The following is a 13740-nucleotide window of genomic DNA, read 5'->3' as shown; positions in this document are numbered from 1 at the left end:
GTATATTGACTGTAATTTAGAAACTGTTGTGCCGTGAAGTTCTGGTGTTATATTGACTGTCTGTTGTGCCGAGGAGTTCTGGTGTTATATTGACTGTTGTGCCGTAGCGTGGTGTTAATATTGACTGTTGTGCCAAACCCTCGAAAAGCAGTTGAGTGCTGCGTGAAGGTCTTTGCAGAAACTGCTGTGATTCTTGGTTTTATTAACGGAACAAACTGTTGTGATTCATTGCACCGTGGTCATATTCTTTTTCAGTCGGCCCGGTTTTCTTTGTTTTGTTGCAAAAATCGTGTAAGTGGGTCTTGTTCAAGAGAGTGCTGTTAGTGAGCACCGTTTGTGACAGCGGGTCTAATTGAAGGAGCCCGGAGGGCCAAGGAGAGCAGAGAGAGGCAGTAGAAAAGGCGTTTTGTTTGAAGTGTGATAAAGCTGTTTGAAGTGTGATAAAGCTAACTGATATGTCTATTATTTTAGACAATGATCTTTTTAATGATCATTTTCTCATGAACCCATTTGGGATTAGCAGTGTTTTTGAGTCCATTGACAAAGAGTTTCATGTTGTTGAAGATCATGTCCCTGAAGAAATCACTCATGTTGTTGAGGATCACGCTGTTGAAGAAATCACTGAGATTAAAACTTGCCCGGTTGTTAGAAGTTTTATTGGATCTACTTTCAAGATGACTGCTACTTTGGAGGATACTACCATGGATGTTCTTCGAAGGCCGCTCATGTTCAAAGATGACTGCATTTTGGTGACTCCTTCGTTGGTTCCTCATGGAAAGTGGGGAGAGCATGAATTAAATTACCTCGTTCGAGATCTTGCCTTGCCTCTCAATCCAATTGACGTTAAGTATGTAAGCAAGGAGCAAAGGAATTTCATAAGGAAACCCAAAAAGGTGAAGATGAAACTGCACCAGCAATGGAAAAGGAACAAGCATGGACCTTTTAATAAGAAGGCAAAAATGAAATTTGTGTGAGCTTTGTCTCACTTTTGCTGGTGTGTCTGTTTTGTTATAGTTTTTAAGTCGTCATGATTAAGAATATAGTTTCTTGTATATCGTGCTATAGTATATATTTGTTATATAGTTGGAATTAAGGGGGAGTGGTAGAAAGGTATTAATTCCATAGTTTTTAAGTCGTCATGATTAAGAATATAGTTTCTTGTATATCGTGCTATAGTATATATTTGTTATATAGTTGGAATTAAGGGGGAGTGGTAGAAAGGTATTAATTCCAACTACCCTCTGTTAATGCAGTAGTTAGATCAATCTAGAGAATACAGCAGATGTTCAAAGTACAAGTTCTAGAAGTCAGTTAGGTATGGTAGAAAATCCATTTCTCCATTAAGGGAGGATGTGAAAATAATGCAGAAATAGATTTAGTTATGGAGCAGTTGAACAGAATTAGTTATAAGCAGTTGAACAGAGTTAATTATGAGTGGTTAGGAATTCCTATATAAGCATGATGTAATTGAGTAAAGAAATTAATAAAAGTATGTGAGTTTTCTGTTTTAATTCTCTATTATTTATTCCGACTTTGGTGCTCTAAAAGGGTCTCCAATATATATATATGTGTGTGCATCTTAATTACAGAAATCATTGAAATATTGTGGATGCTTCGTGGACTTAATATATTCATGATATTTGTTATAAATATATCTTTGGTTCTATTCATTCATTTTCTTATGTTGTTAAGTATTCTTTTTCAATTATAATCTATCGAGGTCACCTCTGTCTGTGATTTTTACACACTATGTGTATAAGTGATATATGGAATGTAATTTTCTCCCTTGTCCTCTATACTATAATAATCCATACAATTATAGTTATATTTTCCCTCTGGTTAAAGTTTTTTTATATTTAGCAATAGTTACTGGTCTATTACGGCTTCTCTGGTTATCAATTCTTCTAAATACCATTGTTTTATAAAATCTACGTATGTATGTTTGAGAGAAGAATTATTTCAAAGGTGTTACTCATTGTATTAACATATATGGTTGCATTGTATGCCCTGTTCTCATTAATTGGCCGCTCCTTTGGATTAAATTACTGGAAGATCATCTTCTTTCAACATAGTAACTATACCATGTTTTGCCTCTATTGAAGCATGGATTTTGGTTTGTAACCTGTATATACTAGAATGCCCATAAACACTAAGGACATGCAAACACTTCTTGTCTAACAATTCAGATTTGGATTTTTGTTGTGACTTAATTATAACTGTAGAAATCCTCACAGTTCTTCTTATTTAATCCTTAGTTACTGGAGATTCAAACACCCACCTAAATATATATGTTAGACTCAGTCTTGTCAATCATTTGTCAAAGTCTAATTTACCAAGGTTCATTTCTCGTCATTTGCAGTCATCAAATGCCATTTTAGTCAACAAAGAGTCATTTAGCTCCTAGGTCTAGGGTTAGTTGATTTGGTCTTCAACCATGTCCAACAATGCCAGCAGGGAGGTTCCTAATAAGTTTTCACTTCACAATTTTCATCACCAATAAAGCTGAGAATGTTTCTTCTCCAAAACCCTGTTTTGAAGAAGAAATCATTAAAATTGTTTGTTGTAATAAATATGTAATTTGTCGGTCTACAAATCTTCATACGCAGCCTCAACCCTCATTTTGCAATGTGGATTACACTCTTCAGGAAGCTTCATCAAAAAAAATGTTGGATAATCCAAGCAGGAACATAAAATTGCAAGTCATTTCTACAATGAATTTAATTGTAAGGAAGAGACATCCAGGCATAGAACGAGAACAATTTGGTCAAACATTATTTTACAGAAGCTTGTCTGAAATTTTACGGAAGAAAGTTGGTGCAAATGTATAGTTGCAGGCAGCTCACATTTTGTTCCTCCTCTTAAATTGTCCAACGTTGTTTAAGCTCTTCTGTGGCTGCAAAGAAGATATTCAAATGCATTTCAACAATAGCAATATCAGCATGGGAATTTCAGGGATGGAAGGCACATGTGAAATGGTTTTGCAGGCTCTAGTCACCTTGCCAAACTTCATGCTAAACATCCCTGCAAGCAGACAAAGAGTCTCATTATTAAAAAAAAAAAAAATCAAAAATGAAAAAATTGTAAAACAGAGTTTGTATCAAAGTTGTCAAAGTGCCAAGTTCTGCAACGTAAACAATGGGTTTTGAAGAAGCAAAGATTAAATCATGTCTATATAAGATATTTCTTAAAGCCATTCATTCATTTGCATCAAGAGTATTCAGAAAATCCAAGTGAAAGTCGAGTTTGAAGTCTGGAGGGACGGAAATGCGTTTTAGAAGGACAGTCTGGGCGACTTTGGCAGCGCGCGGCGCACACACGAGGAGGCGCGGCGCACTGGGAGCCCAGCCACAGTGCAAAAATACCACTGGCGCGGCGCACTCAGAGCGCGCGGCGCATTGGGCAGAGTATGCCGCGCACAGAGCCGACACACGCAAAAAAAAAAAAAAAAAAAATTGCCTTTGTCCCATAAATCCAACAGATGTTGAGAAAAACGAAGCAATAACGATATCCGTTCAGAACTAAAAATTTTCAGCTATGCGTATTTGGAAACTGCAACTGGAGATTTTAATAAAGATAATAAATTAGGCGAGGGAGGATATGGTGCAGTTTATAACATAGTTACCAAATTCGAATTCGAATTGGAAAAAATTCGACACTATAAAATTCAATACGGAAAAAATTCGACATTATACGTCTTACAAATACTTAAATTCTTTTTTTTAATATTGGATTTATCTTTTTTTTTCTATTTTTTTATAAATCTTATCCATTGTAAACTGAATTTTGTTATTTTATAAATTTTTTATAATATAGAAGTTACTGTTTTTCTTTTTTTTTATAAAAGTTGTCAATTTGGAAGCTTACCATTTTATATCTTTTATAATAATGAATTTTTCCATATTATAATTTTTTGTAATATAGAAGTTACTGTTTTTCTATTTTTTTTATATAAAAATTGTGGAATTGGAATCTTACCATTTTATATGTTTTATAATTTTTTATAATATTTATGTATTTTTTTTTATAAGAGTTATTTATTTAACACGATATAGAAATTAGATTTTTATCTCGGTCTATGGTGACATTCAGTTTTGATGTTCTATTTCCAGGGCAAGCCCGAGAACTATGTTATCGACCTTCCAGTTTTACAGAATTATAGCTGTTTGATTTTTCGATTGAATTTTTTTAGGGTAGCTTAATTCTATTTTTTCTAATAAAGCTGATCATTAATACAAATTTTTTTCTTAATATGTTAGATGCATTTTATAAGTGGCATGTTTTTTTTTCCAATGGAAAATTTCATTATGTGGATCTTGGAAAATTTCGTTCTGTGGATCTTGCTATTTTGGACTATTATGCCTATGGTGCCTGCCTTCTAATTTTCTTTGTGTGTTCACCGAGTAAGATCAGGGAATATTACTCAATTGAACGGTCATGGAGTCACTCAACAACGACTTCTCCTTTACGATCTCATTACCCTCTTTCCGCTGCCGCTGATAGTGGTTGATGCCAGGGGCGTCGATCAACCCTTTTTTTTGACATGGAGTCTGCGGACTCATTCCAATGCCGGTAGATATAAGAGAAAGTGATCTTTGTGAATAATTCAGTCATAATAGAGATTGCTCCCACCAGTTGGACAGAGAGGGACCGGAGAGAATTGCTCAAACATTAACAATCTTAATAATGATGTTTCAATCCCCATATAGAAAACTGCTCTACCATTAACAATCTTATTGTTAATAATGAAGTTTGAATATCCATATATGGCAATGATTGTTAATAATGAAGTTTGAATATCCATATATGGCAATGCGATACATATAGATCTGTTGAGCAAATAATAATATTCCCCACGATTAACCGTCTTAATAATGAAGTTTGAATCCCCATATATGCCAATTCGATGCATATGGATCTGTTGAGCAAATAATAATAGTCCCCAAAGTCTCAGTAGTTCGGCTCGGCTCAGGTGTTGGCTCTAACACCAACACCACCATTCTAATGTAGAAAACGTACCGAACTCGAATTGACGTATTAATTCGCAAATCGAATCGAACCGGCGAATTTTCGAATTTTTTTCTGCAGTACGGCCGAACTTGGTAACTATGGTTTATAAGGGCTCTCTTTCGGATGGTGAAATTGTAGCAGTGAAGCGACTTTCTTCTGACTCTAGACAAGGAAACGAGAGTTCATAAATGAAGTAGCTGTAATATCTGTAGTGGCAATTATGTAACAATAACCGACGCTGTCAAGGAGGCACCCAAGCATTTAAGAAGTAGAAAATACATAATCTATGTCAAAGCTGGACTGTACCTTGAAACTGTCAAAATTTCTAAACGAAAAACCAACATAATGTTTGTTGGCGATGGCAAGGGAAAGACTGTTGTTGTCTCCAGCAAAAATGTGAAGGAGGGTTCTACTACTTTCAGTTCCGCTACCTTTGTTGTATCCGGTGCAGGATTTGTTGCACGTGACATGACCTTTATGAACAGTGCAGGGCCTGACAAGCATCAAGCTGTGGCTCTACGGGTGGGGGCCGATTTTGCAGCGATTTATCGATGCAGTATTATTGGTTACCAAGACACACTTTATGTTCATTCTCTTAGGCAGTTTTACAGAGAATGTGACGTGTTTGGAACAGTAGACTTCATTTTTGGCAATGCGGCCGTGGTTTTACAGGAGTGTAACATTTATGCTCGACAAGGTATGCCCAATCAAATGAATGTAATCACTGCCCAAGGAAGGAATCATCCTTATCAAAATACCGGCATCTCAATACATAATTGTATAGTTACAGCAACAAGTGATCTCCCTCCCTGGATGGCATTCACTTCAACATACCTCGGGAGGCCTTGGAAATTATACTCTCGAACAGTTTACATGCAATCGTTTTTAGGCGACCTCACTCTTGCAAAATAGAACATGAAAGTTTTACTTCTGACCAAAGTGCTCCAGTAAGCCCAATGATATGATGGAGTGGGTCTGGCGGTGCGTTCTCAAACAGTAGCTTAAGAAAATCTTGGCATTTGTTCTGGGGTCTATTTCAGCTGCTAGTTTATTGGTAAAGGCCACACTATTGCCAAGTGGGTTTGATCTTTCCCTACTCTCTATCCTCATTAAATCTGTTGGTGAACAAGAGATGCTAGCGCAGGTTACAAAATTCGTTTCTCTGATGTACGTGTGCATCTGCACATATTGTCCTCTTTTCAAGCTTGGAATGTTCACTTTATATTCCTTAACACCTGGCCCTTCTTTTCATAACATCTGGCGAGAAAAGTTGTTAAATTTCTTCCCTGTAGTAATAAAAAGGGTGAAGGAAGGTGAAAAGTCAAAAACTAAATGCCTAAATATAAAACAAAGATATTTACAACAGAGGAATAGGATTCGTTTCCTATTTTCGACTTCAGATATGATCTGCAGCTACAGTTGTCTCCTTTTTTATTGGTCATCAAAGAGTTTCAAGTGGAATAATGAAATGTTGTTCTGTCTATAGAATAGATGGACGGTTCATTTCATATCCTCAGGATTTTAGTTGTAACGGCTCTCCATTTGGATCTATTTGTTTTCTCATAGTGGAGCTTATGTATTGCATAAAAAATCATTTGTAAAAAGTTCTGAGTTCTGAGAAAAGTGTGGGAAGAAAAAACCCAGCACTATCACTGTACAATTTTGACAGAGAAATAATTAAATGGTGCAGCTTTGATTTATAAGATCCTTGTGGTATGAGTTTTGGCCATGTGTTTTTCTCTTTGTTTCATATGTATCATGTGTTGTTTTGCAGTCCATTCATGAATGTTTCCAGCTGAATACTTTCAAGTGAGAAAGGTAGAATTCAGTGATTGCTCTGTCGGGAGGAAGTGTTCAGTCTTTATGTGTTTTCTTCTGCCTGGAAAGGATTCATACATTAATGCCCTTTTCAGCTTTCTTAAATAGTCTTTTCACCCCATTTAATTTCAATTCGATTGCTAAAATCCCATGCTTATCTCGCCTTATGAAATATCCTATTCATTTGGTTAAATCTCTGTTCATGCTGTCCTCATCCCATACAGCCCAGCAACTTAGTCATTAAATCAAATATCCCTCATTCAAATTCATTTACTAGCCTAAAATCAGTTATCATTTAAGTCATCTCGGACTCTATTGATCATTTTATCGAGATAGACTCGGAGAGAGCCCTTTCTTGTCCTCGTAGGGCTAGCTACGACGATGAGCTTGGTTTGATGTTACCTCGAGTTTCCCCTTCTTTCAGCCTGAGGCAGATTCGAGCACTAACAATATATACTTAGGTATTCCTTCTTACATTTTTCGACTCGCCTTTTAATTAAAATACCCCAAGCTTCTAATTCTGGATTATATCATGTTATATCCACAAAATTAGCCAAAATATTTTCCTAAGTTTCCCATGGTCATATACAATAGATTCGAGTCTCCATATCGAGTGACAGTATGCTACTATAGAAAATTAATTAAACAATTTTAAATTTATCTTCCTTCCTTTACATGGGGTTACATAAAATAGTCATTCTACTCTATATTAACTTAATTAGTTTTATGCCTTGATTATTCAACCGCTTCATCACATTTAAAATTTAATAACGGGTTGTTATGTAACGTGAAAGTATGCAATCTCAAAATTCTTTTATAAATACTTGAACAGAATCGTGACGATATAGAATATGGAAATTATTTTATAAATAATTGAACATATTAATAATTTTTTTTAAATAACCAATGAGTCTTACTTTATAAATACTATCAAAATTCTTATATTCTTTTAATCAATCAATCCAACATACCATTTCTATTTGTATCCACTATTCATATTTAATACAAGAGTAACATTTATCGTTGGTTAAAATACTTAGATAATCCTAAATAATATAACTAGAATGTCAGACAACATGCACAATTGTAAAATAACTTCAAAATTAACAAACGCCATACAAAATTCTCCAAACCAACATAATTTAGAACTCTAACCGCAATACCAACTAGAATTCCTTGGGATGAGCAATTCTCCACCCAATTGTGAACCTCTATCACAGTTTCTCCCCTGAGTTGAGATCACCTTACGCTAGAATCAACAACCTTGTTATTCCAGTCAAGCCATTTTTTATGTCTTATCTCCATAGCAAAATTTTCTTAGCAACGCCCCACCTTCTAGGGTTTGCCAACCCCATTGCCTAGGCTTTTCCTATTTTTTGAAAAAAAACTTATCCTTTTTCATTAAAGACCGCTTTTTCCTCGACGGTGCTTTATTCACCCTTTTCTCAATGTTGTTTCCCCACACTAAGTGATTTACTAGATTTTTCTCTCCCAATCTAATCAAATCACATTAATCCACTCTTAGGCTTTTTAGGAGTAAATAAAGGAAGTTTATCCTTTCCAAATTTTTGGGTAAGGATCTCATTAACTCACGTTCATTCCCAAAAAATCATCTAGTATATTTTTATTATTCAACTCACTTTAATACATCGCCATGCAGTATTAAAAATTTAAGTTTTCTATGGCTTCCTAGCCATCATACTACAAATAATTCATTCCAAATACAGAATATGTACATAACCACAGAAGGGTATTATAATGAATCTCAATTGGATTGTGATCCTCCATTTGGTAAGTTATATAATTTAAATTTAGTTTTGTTAAAACAAATTTGTACCTAAATAAATTGTATGTACATATACATGTATCTCTATTTTTCATGTATATAAATACATTGAAATGTTTTAATTTGTATGTAATTATAGTAAAGCACGACGTGAAAATGTAGAAGAAAGTTAACATAGGCAAAGGATGGTGTTTCAAGAAGAATAATATACACCAATTAACACCTATCCTTTAGATATTCTTAATGAGCTTCCTTGGGAGACAAATATCCAACAATGTATGTTACAATGGTGCATAACTCATTATTCAAAATTGAAAGACAATCTTGGGAGGTTGGAGGTTCCTGTAGAGTGTCGGAAAAGCTTACAAATAGTTTTGGAATCTCTAAGTACATTTCTTTATATTTACAATAATGTTAGGCCAAAAATTGATGGATTTATAGATATGATGAGGTGTCGTAAGGAAACAATGATGGTTCCCAATAAATGGGCTAAGTTAAATAGGAGTGTTACAAAAGAACATGCTAAATCTATGTTTAATTTTAAAGCAGCACTGAAAAGAGAGATGTTGAAGGTGCAATATTTCAAACACCTTGAAGTAGCCCACCATTTGTATTATGAGTTCCTTGAATATATGGAGAGTTGAAATGGAATGATGAGGTTCCACATTATTTTTCTTGATTCTTTTATGAAAAAAATTGAGGGTATGAAAATTGATTATACCGACCTTCCATCCAAATATTATGGAATTAGAAAAGGTTGGACATATGATTGGAAGGGTGCATTTATGGGTACTGTGTGGCCTCATCCTCATCCTCCTTCGGTACCTCAAACACCATGTTTGGTAACTCTGTGGTCAGAGGTGGATGCCACTTCTCAGATTGGTCGAGAATTAAGGGATGTCATTCCAGAAAACATACATACTGCATTGACGGGAATTGATGTCGGTCTAAATCGACAAAGAGCACAAGTTGATCCGCATGCTAATTTTGTATTTAAATTATATGTGGATATAGATAATATGAATATTTAAGAGGTTAGGGTGTATGCAAAGGCTTACCATGATGGTTGGAACGACCTAATTGGTCACAAGGAAGAGGGCAAGGGATTAGTATGTGTTAATGTTTAGGGTTGATGTTTTAATGTAATGTAATGTATGTGTTAAAGTTTATAAGAGATGTTTTAATGTTACTGTTTAGAAGATGGCATTGGATTCATAGACATTTTGTAATTTTCCATACATAATCTAACATGAATGTTTCATATGTTCACTATTTGTAGTTAACTCATTTATTGAATGACAATTTTGATAATATAACATTGTTGGGTTCAGATCCAAATGAAGATATGTTGAGAGAAGTTAGTTTTTTTAAGAACATGCCCATACTATTAATTTTATTTTATTATATCAGTATAATGAAGACATTTAGTTTATTATTCTTGTTATGTTAGTATTTTGAGTGTTGATGTGCTCCTCAATTGGACTTGAGAACATGAAATATACCTCAAGTATGAAACTATTTTGGATCTAAATTAGGTGAGATTTGTTGTGACAAATTTGACGGGTCATGTTGCACTGTGGTGGGATATGCTATAGAAATACAGACTAAATAATCGGCTAGAAAAGGCCAAGGCATCGAAGAAGACAATCATGAAGATCAAGGAGAAATGTATGCCTGTTGACCAACAGAATTTTGATAGACAAGTCCAAAATCTAAGACAAAAGAAAACCTTTTTTGGTGAGTACACCAAAGATTTTTTCAAGCTTCCATTTCAATCTAGTATGAAAGAACCAAAATTCAAAAGAGTCACAAGGTATGTGAATGGACTAAAATACATTATGGGAATATTAGACACAAATGACTATTTCAGCTAGTGTGTCACCATTTTTAAAAATATTCAACAACCACCCCTTTATTTTACTTCTCATAGTAAAAGAAAAGTCCATTCCTACAAAATTTATTTTAATACTTAAACTTGCAAGTTTAGCATCCATTCTTTCGCTATCTTCGGTTTGTGGGGTTAGGTCTTAATTTCATTTAATAGATCATAAATTGATATGTAATTTATTTTCAATGCACTAAATATGTTTTGTGACTTATACACAAAAAAAAAAACCACATTCTTGTATATACATAATAAAATAATGGAGCTCTATAGATTTTTTCTTATAATTTTCTTACTTTTCTTATGAATTTTCTTACTCGAAGTTATAAAAAAATATATTTTTAAATTTTTTATTCTTTAAAGCTCAATTGTATATCCATGAAAGTGCTAAAAATGATAGGGGACAATAATATGTAAGTAATACTGATTCACAAATGTCCGACTTTTGGAAACCCTGATATTCCTCCTCCAAAATTATTTAAGGATTTTATGTTCAAAATAAATGAATAGGTCCAACAGATCTTTGATTTATTTTATTTGGTAAGCCATAAATTAGTATGTAATCTATTTTCAATACACTAAGTAGGTGTTGTGGCTTATACAAGAAAAACCCACATTATTGTATATACATAACAAAATAATGGGGCTCTATAGAGTTTTTCTTATAAATTTCTTATTTAAAGTTATTAAAAAAAAGTTTTAAATATTTTATTCTTTAAAGCTTAGTTTTATATCCATTAAAGTGCTATGAATGATAAGGGACAATAATAGGTAAGTAATACTAATTCACAAACGTCTGACTTTTGGAAACCCTGATATTCCTACTCCAAAGTTATTTGAGGATTTTATGCAAAAGAGATTAATATGTCCAATAGTTACAGTCTTATTAGATTTCATTAGTGATACATTACGTTTTCTATTAATAATTCACAAACGTCTGACTTTTGGAAACCCTGATATTCCTACTCCAAAGTTATTTGAGGATTTTATGCAAAAGAGATTAATATGTCCAATAGTTACAGTCTTATTAGATTTCATTAGTGATTACATTACGTTTTCTATTAATAAAACACCCGATGAGTCAATTCCTGAAATTTAAATAAAGTTATAACAAGTGATCCCCATTATCAGAGGCAGGAAATTCCTCAATTGATAATGTATGTTACTAAGTTTTGTTATTTTCAGGATGATCCTCCAAAAGCTTGTGTCCAAGTTTCTTGACATCTCTATCCTCAATATTTTGATCGTCTACTACCACCCGACCATCTCAGATCTCAAATCATTCAATAGATAATGTTGCTTTGGTTCAATAGTTAAGTGGGGAAGTTTTGTCTCCACATGTCATGTGGTCTAATCCTAAACAAAATTATTTATACTAGAGAGTTGTTCCGAGCATGATTCTTTTCATTGAAAAAAATGTTTCTTTCAAATTTATAATTTTGGGAGGTCTGTTTGAACTTTGGCAATATCCCAACCTCTCAATTAATGAACAAAATACAGGGCATGATTTAAAATGAATATCTAATGCTCAATCTCTAAATCTAGTGGTCCCTGTTACTAATAATGGAAAAATGTTCAACAGTTAATGACCATTCCGAATTCTGATAATATTGATGGAATTATTCAAAACTTGACATCCCATTCTTTTGAAAGTCGATACCAAACTACCCAATGTTGATATCAAAATAGTTGAAAACCAATAAAGTGTAGGTTATTTGACATAAATTCTCTTCTTAGTTGTCACTCTTTTAGAATCTATTAGTATCATATTTTCGTGTTAATAATTGTACTTCCTAGCATTCCAATATACTGATACTCGACATCCTGATAGGCAATAATTGATAAATTGAAGGCTATGTGATGGAAATTATTTAATCAATTGTTAGCCTTATCAATGTTTGTTTGTATCTGAACTTCGTGTTATTAGTTTTTAAGTGTATTAGCTTAATCATTTGATATCTTGATAAGCCAATTAATAGGAATATAAGTTTTATATCAAAAATTCTTATTGAAAATTTGGTTAATTTAAGTATTAGTTAAATAATCTTATAGGTTTCTATTTTTTTCATTATGATTGTGAATTATATTTTAAACTTTTGAAGATCTCCAAGGTCAATTAATGAATAACAATACATATGTAGCGAGATCTACAAATATCTGGAGAAAGTCAATTTTGATGATGGAACTAATGAGGGTCTCAATAATTTATAAAGTTATTCACGAAATCATGGCCGATTTGAATGTTCTCTCTTATAATGCTACGAAATTTCTATAATCAACCAGGGCCACAGGTGGAAGTCCCTGCCAAGAAAGGATTTTGAAACCACTAAGAGAGGAAGATTGAATAAGACTGATGATGTTTAGGAATATCAATATATAATATGCGCTCAATTATAAATGATTTTCATATAGTGGTAAAAACATTGTAACTAACATTAAAGTTATGCATTAGGAAAATATATCTTGGTGAAAATTGAAGAGTTTACAATGTTTCACTTTAATTAATATTAAAGTTATGCATTAGGAAAATACATCTTGGTGAATGTATGATACAAGAACAAGAGTCCAAATGATCATATTCGTGAAAAGAAAAATATAGGAGTTTACAATGTTGCATTGTAATTAACATTAAAGTTATGCATGAGGAAAATACATATTGGTGAATGTAGGTTGCAAGAGCCCAGATGAACCAGATAATCATATTCATAACAAGAAAAATATAGGAGTTTACAATGTTGCACTATAATTAACATTAAAGTTATGCGTTAGGAAAATAGGAAAATACATCTTAGTGAATTTAGTCTGCAAGAGCCCAAATGAACCAGATAAGCATATTCATAACGGGAAAAATATAGGAGTTTACAATGTTGCTGCAAACGATGAAATACACCTTGTTGATCAAAACCATATTCTGCTACTAATGATGATGAATGACACCCTGTTGATCAAAACAATATTCTGTTGATTAAAGTATAGGACTTTATAATGTTGTTTCCAATGATGAAAGACACCTTGTTGATCAAAACCATATTATGTGGTAGCTTAGTAGATATAATTGCTTATATAGGCAACTATTATATAGGTGATATAATATTCAAGCTATCATGATTGTCAATTTGGGAGTAATGCCTATATTTGACGTCCTTTTTCAATAGTGTATATTCTTGTTTAAGCCCATAACTTAAGACCAAAAATAGAGGGGACACCACTCTTAAAGTTTTGACAAAATTGCATATAAGAGTAA

General features: G+C 33.3%; 1 pseudogene; it reads left to right on the top strand.

The window, feature by feature from the left end:
- The first annotated feature begins 3264 nt into the window (after positions 1-3264).
- LOC149240918 (putative pectinesterase/pectinesterase inhibitor 61 pseudogene) lies at positions 3265-5919 on the top strand (annotated as a pseudogene).
- The last annotated feature ends 7821 nt before the right edge of the window (positions 5920-13740 follow it).

Source organism: Pinus tabuliformis, chromosome 8 (assembly GCF_031772625.1).
Source record: "Pinus tabuliformis cultivar Carrire ecotype Pingquan chromosome 8, CPIR1, whole genome shotgun sequence".
In the NCBI taxonomy this organism is placed as follows: Eukaryota; Viridiplantae; Streptophyta; class Pinopsida; order Pinales; family Pinaceae; genus Pinus; species Pinus tabuliformis.
The sequence above is the reverse complement of the archived record's forward strand: the minus strand, read 5'-3'. Positions and strand labels throughout refer to the sequence as shown.